Below are 9443 nucleotides of genomic sequence, written 5' to 3'. Positions count from 1 at the left end.
ATTCTTATTAATTATTTTACTTATTCTTATTAATTATTTTACTTATTCTTATTAATTATTATTAATTAATTATTATTAATTATTAATATTTTTTTTATTAATATTTTTTTAATATTTAATTATTGTATGTAATATTAGGTTTCTATTTTATATTCTATTTTCTATTAGTTTTCTATTTTATTTCTCAAGAACTGTCTAACGAATCTCTTGACTCGGAATCACGAGAATATAAGTAGATGTCATAGATGAAAAATGGATTTCTTTTTTTACTTATATACATTATCATTCTATTTTATTAGTGCTGTCTATAGTCTATAATCTATAATGATAATGATTGATAAATAAATAAAAAAATTCTCAATTGAACTTATTCTTTCATTTGGTATTTTTGTTTATCCTCGTATCTTTCAAAAAATTTAACTTAGGAAAGTGCTTTTGCTTTACAAGCATATGTATAAAAAAAATTTATTTAGCTCCTTAATGCCTACTATAACTAGTTATTTCGGTTTTCTACTAGCGGCTTTAACTATAACCTCAGTTCTATTTATTGGTCTGAGCAAGATACGGCTTATTTGAAATTAATATTTGAAATTAATTGAATGAACAATTTCTAAAAAGAAAAGGAAAATTTTCTACAATATTCCTACAATATTCCATCGATAATATTCCATCGATTCTTTAGTTCTTTACTGTGTTACAATTTTTGTATTGAGATTTATGAGCCATATAGATTAATATTTAAGGATAGATATTACCTCTCTTTTTCCCTTTTTCAAATAAATTGAAATGATTGAAGTTCTTCTATTTGGAATCGTCTTAGGTCTAATTCCTATTACTTTGGCCGGATTATTCGTAACTGCATATTTACAATACAGACGTGGCGATCAATTGGACCTTTGATTAATTAACACTTTGTTTTTTGACCTCCTCCTTTCTTTAGTCCGCAGGAGGTCAAATTCAGATTGCTCCTCTATTTTTTCCGTATAAATTTTGACCTTTTTGACCTAACAAAACAAGAACAGAATCGCGCTCTGTAGGATTTGAACCTACGACATTGGGTTTTGGAGACCCACGTTCTACCTAACTGAACTAAGAGCGCTCTCTTATCACAGTCACAAAAAATGCGACTGTAAGTAAAAAGATTCTTTTTTTAACTCTAATACATCTTGAACGCCTATACTATATACTATCATATATAATACGATAAAAATTATAGTTATAGATTAGGTACGCCTAATTTGAATTGATCTCAATCGATCCCTCGTTATTGCTCAGAGACGAAGTAATAGGTAGGGATGACAGGATTTGAACCCGTGACATTTTGTACCCAAAACAAACGCGCTACCAAGCTGCGCTACATCCCTTTCAATTAGTTTACAATGTTATTCTAAAGAATACCGGTTTTGTTTTCCACATACTTATTTCATTTTCTCCATTGATATACATTTTCTTTTTGATCTCATATCATTATATATAATTATATAGAATTATAAACTTACGTAAATTTCGTGAATGCTCGGGAAAAAAGGGCATATTTTCTTTTTTTAAGTTTTAAGAAAAGGAAAATCTTATCTATCAAATTCTTGTACATTTTAATTTGAATTAGAGATTCCGCGTACAAAACAACTGCAAGTGGCCTTATATATCTGATTATATATGTAGTTATCTGATTAACTATGTATTATCATTATGTATTACAATAAAATAAATATTATTTATTACAATAACAAAAAGAAGGAGGATTTGAAATGCGAGATCTAAAAACATATCTATCGGTGGCACCGGTAATAAGTACTCTATGGTTTGGGTCTTTAGCAGGTCTATTGATAGAGATCAATCGTTTTTTCCCAGATGCGTTGACATTCCCCTTTTTTTCATTCTAGTTATCAACGCGCAGGAGGGGGGGGGGTGAAGAAACGAAGATTCGAGATACAATTAAATATCTGTGACTACTAACCCCTCTTCTTTTTTTATTTAATTAGAATAAGTTAGAAAAGAAAAAAGTGGATTCAACCTCAGCAAAACTCGGAACTCGGGCCCCGCCTTCAAGTAAATTCACTTCAATTAAATTATTCAATTAAATTAGAAGTGGAGATGTGGGTAGTGCAACAGTATTATAAGATGCTTAAATGAAATATTGTACTGTGATTGTAATCTAAACTTCTAATCTAAATATAGTTTAAAATCTTTGTATTACTTATTATTACATTAATATATTAGTTGCAATGAAATCTTTCATAATTTGATTTTGAGTTAGCAACTTCTATTTTTTTCGCTCCTTTCTTCTTCATTTCGGATCGGAAAATAGAAGAATTGAGTGAATAAAAAATCCCAAGGAGGTTCATGGCCAAGGGTAAAGATGTCCGGGTAAGAGTTATTTTAGAATGTACCGGTTGTGTTCGAAACAGTGTTAATAAGAAATCAACAGGCATTTCAAAATATATTACTCAAAAGAATCGACACAATACGCCTAGTCGATTGGAATTGAGAAAATTCTGTCCTTATTGTTACAAACATACAATTCACGGGGAGATAAAGAAATAGATGGAATCGATCGCTTGCGTGTCACCTTTACATACAAGGACATACAAGGAAGATGAAAAATGACATAAATGGCATATTCATATTAATATATAATATGTTATGTTAATATGTTATGTTAATATTCAAATTTTCTATTTAAATTGAAATATTTAATGAAATATTTCAATATATAATTCTAATTTTTTCTATTTAATTCTATTTAAATAGAAAAAATAGAAAATAAACAAGCAAAATCCTATTTCTTAATTCCAAATCATTTTTGATCCAATTGAACGAAATAGGATTTTCGAAATAAGGAATAAACAAACCATGGATAAATCCAAACGACTTTTTCTTAAGTCCAAGCGATCTTTTCGTAGGCGTTTGCCCCCGATCCAATCGGGGGATCGAATTGATTATAGAAACATGAGTTTAATTAGTCGATTTATTAGTGAACAAGGAAAAATATTATCTAGACGGGTGAATAGATTGAGTTTAAAACAACAACGATTAATTACTATTGCTATAAAGCAAGCTCGTATTTTATCTTCGTTACCTTTTCTTAATAATGAAAAACAGTTTGAAAAAAGCGAGTTGGTCACTATAACTACTGATCTTAGAACCAGAAAAAAAAAAAATAGACTTACTCCTCAATTGAATCAAAATTCCAATTTGAACTGAAACATAGATTGATGTTTTGTTCAAAAAAAAAAATGCGAAAATCAAAATTGGATTGTCGTGTTGTAAGAAAAAAACGAATTAGGGAAGAAGAAATTTTTTTTATTGAATGTTTTTTCTCAGAATGTTTTTTGTCAGTTTGACTACTTTATTTGATCATATTATCATCATATTTTATCATACTAATTTCTATTCTACCTTCCCAGAATTCATTCTTCAGAAAATTCCATGTAAAACATTCCATGGATTCCTTCCAATCTCTTTCCAATCTCTTTATTTTATAATGTCATTGGCAATCATATAAAGACAATTCTTATTTACTATAGCGATTTGTGCAAGTATTTTACGATTAAGAAGCAACTGTCTCTTGTACAGATTGTTTATTAATCTACTATAACTTTTGGATACCTTATTCTCGCGAATTGCTGCATTTATCCGAGTGACCCACAAACGACGAAAATTTCCTTTTTGCCTATCTCTATCCCGATGGGCCGAAATCAAAGCTCTTATTTTTTGTTGAATAATAGTTCGAGTAAGTCTTGAATGAGCCCCGCGAAAGCTTGATGCAAATAAACGAATTTTTGTTCTACGCCTCCGAGCTATATATCCTCGTCTAATTCTGGTCATTGAATAAACGAAATTTTGATGAATAACTAATTGATTTCCTTTCTTTCAGTTATTCTTTTCCCCTTTTCTATAATACCAAAACGGATTCTTCCAGTGTATAAAATAATAATTCCAATGGCTTTTGCTACTATAACCTTCCCAACCACGATTTTTTCTTTTTTTCGAGGTATTTTGCCTCAAAATAAGAAACTGTATTGATACTAGGTATCAAACAAAAATTGAATAAATAAATAGCATCGATAAATAAATAGCGGATTTCATCGTTTCTATGGTTACTTCTTAAACGGTGAGGTCTTCTCTATACACCGGAGCCCCCTCCTTCATTTAATTATTTAATCAATGCTATTGTTAACGTGTACAGTTCACACTCTTTGGCTCTACCTATGAATTATCCAGTAATAGGTCTTTGGGTCTATCTATACAGTAACGGTATTTAATTATGAGGATTAGCTAATTAGTTGACCCTGTTAGTCCGTTCTTGCAAGAGTAAGGGCATAATTTTCGCCTTTTAATTTAAATTTAATTTAAATAGGATTTCCCCCGCTTAACGGATAATCATTTGCTACCAATGGGGAATTCTTTTTGTTTTAAATTGAAAATTGAGGTGATTGAATTTGCACCAATGAAACCATAAATTTGATACACAATAGACTAATATGATAGATTTTTAGATTTTTTTTAGATAATGAAGGGGATTCTTCCATTCTATCTTATTCATCTGTACTGATCACAGGTAGTGGAAAATTTTTTCCTTTCTTTTGTATTCTTTTGTACAAGCCCACGATCTGAACAAGTCGCGCATACACCCTAGTACATGTTCCTCGGCGCTGAGGACATCCCCCAAGAGCGGGGGATTTAGTGACATTTCTGATTGGCTGTCTTGTGTTTCTAATAAGTTGTTTAATTGTTGGCATGTTGAATCATATGCATAATGGGCTGGTTTAGATCGATCCTAACCGGATGATTATGCATTTTTTCTATATTAATAAGAATATTAATATTCTATTATTAATATTAAATGTTAAAATATTTATTAAATATTAACAGAATATTAAATTGAAATTCCGATACGAAAAAAAATACCAAATCGCGATTTGCGCGAAATTCCTATTATTTCTTAGGCAACTGCTACAAGGTCAACAATTCCATGAGCTTGGGCTTCTGTTGCTGACATAAAAACATCTCTTTCCATGTCTTCGGATACAATCCATAAGGGTTTTCCCGTTCTTTGTGCATAAATCCTTGTGAGGATTTCGCGCAGTTTCAGTAGTTCTTCTGCTTCCAGGACAAATTCTACTATTTGTGCCTCATAAAAACCAGCAATAGGTTGATGAATCATTACCCTGATGATATAAGAAGAAAATGGTTATTCTATCTTGCATAACATAATACATAAAAAAAATAAGATGACGAGAAGAGATAAAGAATAATAAGAAAAAAGATAGAATTGAACAACCGTACAGGCATTTTTTGTGCATTGCATACGGCTCCACAATAGAATTCGCTTTTACCTTTCATCGAAGAAAAATTTAGAGTTTATCAGGCTTAAATCAGTAAATGATTCAATAACCACCCTTTCCTTGGGAGGAGTTAAAAAACAAAAATACTATGGTGGTCCCGTTGCTTTTTTTCATCAGTGATTTAGCAATCCCAAAGTTTCTTTTTTTGTTTTTATTTGAAAAAAAAAGAAAATAATATAATCTTTTTTGTACTCTTTCATAACATAAATAGTGTTAAGAGCCCCGAAGTGCGAAAACAGAAAAGTTTGTGACGCTGAAATAGGCCCCTGATAGAATAAAATCAGAAATACCCTTACCTTAATATCTCATACTACTCTTTCGATACATAATCTAATGTTAAAAAAAAAATAAAAAAACTGTTCTTATATCGAATTCGAAATGCCATGCTATTATTACTTAATTTTTATATTATATTTCATATGGCGAAGGCATACTTTTCCTTTTTCTTTTAAAAATATTCAAATAAAAACCCATTGGCGCCAAGCATGAGGGAATGCTAAACGTTTGGTAATTTTTCCTCCGACCAGGATAAAAGATCCCATTGAAGCAGCTAATCCCATGCATACTGTTTGTACATCTGGTCGCACAAATTGCATAGTATCATAAATAGCTATTCCGGGTATTACCCATCCGCCAGGAGAGTTTATAAACAAATACAAATCTTTTGTCTCGCTCTCTATACTGAGATATACCATAAGACCAATAAGTTGATTCGAGATTTCGCTATCAACATCTTGACCTAAAAAAAGTAATCTTTCTCGATAAAGTCGGTTGATTAGGATAAAATTCTATCCTCTAGAAACCGTACATGCGCCTTTTGATGCATACGGTTCAACACAAATTGCGAAAATAAAAAAAGAATCAATGTGTAGATTCCAGCCCTCCTTTTTTTGATAGTTTGATAGTGAGTACTTTTTCACTTTTTTATTCTAATTCTAATCTAATTTTAATAAAGGGGCTTTCCTTCCATTTTTCAAGAAAGATGAGTTTTGACGTGTTTACCTATAAAAAAAAAATGCATTAAACTTATCAAACAAACTTCTCATTGATGTATTCTTTCATCGAGATTCAACTCAAATCACGATGGCATTTTCTTGTTCCTGAATGGGCTTCTTCCATTTTTTTAGGTTTGTGCTCTACTCCGAGTAAAGATCTGCCCGATTTTTATTTGCACATATAGGGCAAATGCCCCAATACCGCGTCTTTTTCTTTTTGTTATAACTTCTTTTTTTTTATTTAATTCCTAATTGATTTCACGTCTTCTGCCAAATATTTGACGTATTCATTTTTCATTTTATTATTCGGTTGAATATGATTAGCAGTTTGCAATTATTCCTAATTTATAAATAGAAAGAATATGATAAAAGTAGTAATCATAATAGATATATTACCAATTGGGTTTTCTAAACGGAGCCTGGATACTTCATTTTTTTTGTCCATACAAGCCAACCATAAATTATTCTAATTGATAATACTAATCTGGGTACCTCAAAAGCATAGATCTAATTGGACTTCATTGCACTTCACGCTCCAAATTTTGGATGATTTAATCAATCTTTCTTGGGCGAAACAGAGGATATCTCAATCAGGGGAGAGAACGGGGGAATCCCGTATGACCCAATATATCTGACAAGTCGCACTATACGTCAATCCAAATTGAATCGTCTTCCCCAGGATTTCGAAAAGGGACTTTTGGAACACCAATAGGCATTAAATGAAAGAAAAAAAGTTAAGTACTCTATTTCACTTTGATGTGAAAACGTAACAATGAATTTATTGTCTTAATAATATTGATCTTTATAATTAATATTAATATTGAATAATTAATATTAATATTGACCTTTATAATATTTTATGCGTGGATTCGCTAAGTTTATAAAAAAAAATAAAACAAAAATAAAGGAAGACAAAACGAATAAAGTCAAATTATTACGAATAGGTCCTTTGAATGATAAACAAACCTCTATACATTCGCTCATATAAAATGGGGGCAACTCCCCATTGCGTATTGGTACTTATCGGGTATAGTATAGAATAGATCTGCTTCTCTTTTCTTTGTTCCTACAAACAGAATTGTTACATTATTACTGTTACATTATTACTAAAATAAAAAGAATAAAAAAAAATATTAATTCTTTCTCCGAGATAATCCACTTAAAAAGGGAGGTCCATAACATAGTTTTTCCAGTGCAATAAAGTTACATAGTGTCTATTTTTCGTTAATAAAGGGGTATTTCCATGGGTTTGCCTTGGTATCGTGTTCATACCGTCGTATTGAATGATCCCGGTCGTTTGCTGTCTGTCCATATAATGCATACAGCCTTGGTTGCTGGTTGGGCCGGTTCGATGGCTCTATATGAATTAGCAGTTTTTGATCCCTCTGACCCCGTTCTCGATCCAATGTGGAGACAGGGTATGTTCGTTATACCCTTCATGACTCGTTTAGGAATAACCAATTCGTGGGGTGGTTGGAGTATCACAGGAGGAACTATAACGAATCCGGGTATTTGGAGTTATGAAGGTGTGGCTGGGGCGCATATTGTGTTTTCTGGCTTGTGCTTTTTGGCAGCTATTTGGCATTGGGTGTATTGGGATCTAGAGGTATTTTGCGATGAACGTACAGGAAAACCTTCTTTAGATTTGCCCAAGATCTTTGGAATTCATTTATTTCTCTCAGGAGTGGCTTGCTTTGGGTTTGGTGCTTTTCATGTAACCGGATTGTATGGTCCTGGAATATGGGTGTCCGATCCTTATGGACTAACAGGAAAGGTACAACCTGTAAGTCCAGCATGGGGTGTGGAAGGTTTTGATCCTTTTGTTCCAGGAGGAATAGCTTCTCATCATATTGCAGCGGGGACATTGGGCATATTAGCGGGCCTCTTCCATCTTAGTGTCCGTCCGCCCCAACGTTTATACAAAGGATTGCGTATGGGAAATATTGAAACTGTCCTTTCCAGTAGTATCGCTGCTGTCTTTTTTGCAGCTTTTGTTGTTGCTGGAACTATGTGGTATGGTTCAGCAACTACCCCGATTGAATTATTTGGTCCTACTCGTTATCAATGGGATCAAGGATACTTCCAGCAAGAAATATATCGAAGAGTTAGTGCTGGGCTAGCCGAAAATCAAAGTTTATCCGAAGCTTGGTCTAAAATTCCCGAAAAATTAGCCTTTTATGATTACATCGGCAATAATCCGGCAAAAGGTGGATTGTTCAGAGCAGGCTCAATGGACAACGGGGATGGAATAGCTGTTGGGTGGTTAGGACATCCTATCTTTAGAGATAAAGAAGGGCGTGAACTTTTTGTACGGCGTATGCCTACTTTTTTTGAAACATTTCCTGTTGTTTTGGTAGATGGAGATGGAATTGTTAGAGCCGATGTTCCTTTTCGAAGGGCAGAGTCAAAGTATAGTGTCGAACAAGTAGGTGTAACTGTTGAGTTCTATGGTGGCGAACTAAACGGAGTCAGTTATAGTGATCCTGCTACTGTGAAAAAATATGCTAGACGCGCTCAATTGGGTGAAATTTTTGAATTAGATCGTGCTACTTTGAAATCTGATGGTGTTTTTCGTAGCAGTCCAAGGGGTTGGTTTACTTTTGGACATGCTTCGTTTGCTCTGCTCTTTTTCTTCGGACACATTTGGCACGGTGCTCGAACTTTGTTCAGAGATGTTTTTGCTGGTATTGATCCAGATTTAGACGCTCAAGTGGAATTTGGAGCATTCCAAAAACTTGGAGATCCAACTACAAGAAGACAAGTAGTCTGATACAATATTTGATCTCTTGCTTTTCGCCTCTATTTTCTTTTTTGAATTTGACTTTGACATAGAGTACCTGAGACATCTTAATTTGAAGCACTGCCTTTTCTTTGAATCTTGTTCTTTTTTTATCCGGGAGACGATCCCAAATAAACAGGTATGGAAGCTATAATTGTAAACCACGATTGAATTTATGGAAGCATTGGTTTATACATTCCTTTTAGTCTCAACTTTAGGAATCATTTTTTTCGCTATCTTTTTTCGAGAACCGCCTAAAGTTCCAACTAAAAAGGTAAAATGATTTTTCGTTATCTTAATTGAAGTAAAGAGCCTCCCCAT

General features: G+C 32.8%; 2 non-coding genes across 2 annotated transcripts; both read right to left on the bottom strand.

Annotated features, from left to right (window-relative positions):
* Positions 1-1025: 1025 nt before the first annotated feature.
* Positions 1026-1099, bottom strand: TRNAW-CCA (transfer RNA tryptophan (anticodon CCA)). The gene has a single exon. It is a non-coding gene; the product is annotated as a tRNA-Trp (tRNA).
* Positions 1100-1290: 191 nt separating this feature from the next.
* On the bottom strand, positions 1291-1364 carry TRNAP-UGG (transfer RNA proline (anticodon UGG)). The gene has a single exon. It is a non-coding gene; the product is annotated as a tRNA-Pro (tRNA).
* Between the last annotated feature and the right edge of the window lie 8079 nt (positions 1365-9443).

The sequence above is a fragment of the Jatropha curcas genome, unplaced genomic scaffold (genome assembly GCF_041381405.1).
Source record: "Jatropha curcas cultivar XTBG-Jc1 unplaced genomic scaffold, XTBG_Jcur_1.0 HiC_scaffold_258_pilon, whole genome shotgun sequence".
Lineage (NCBI taxonomy): Eukaryota > Viridiplantae > Streptophyta > Magnoliopsida > Malpighiales > Euphorbiaceae > Jatropha > Jatropha curcas.
This window is presented reverse-complemented; position numbering and strand designations above follow the sequence as displayed.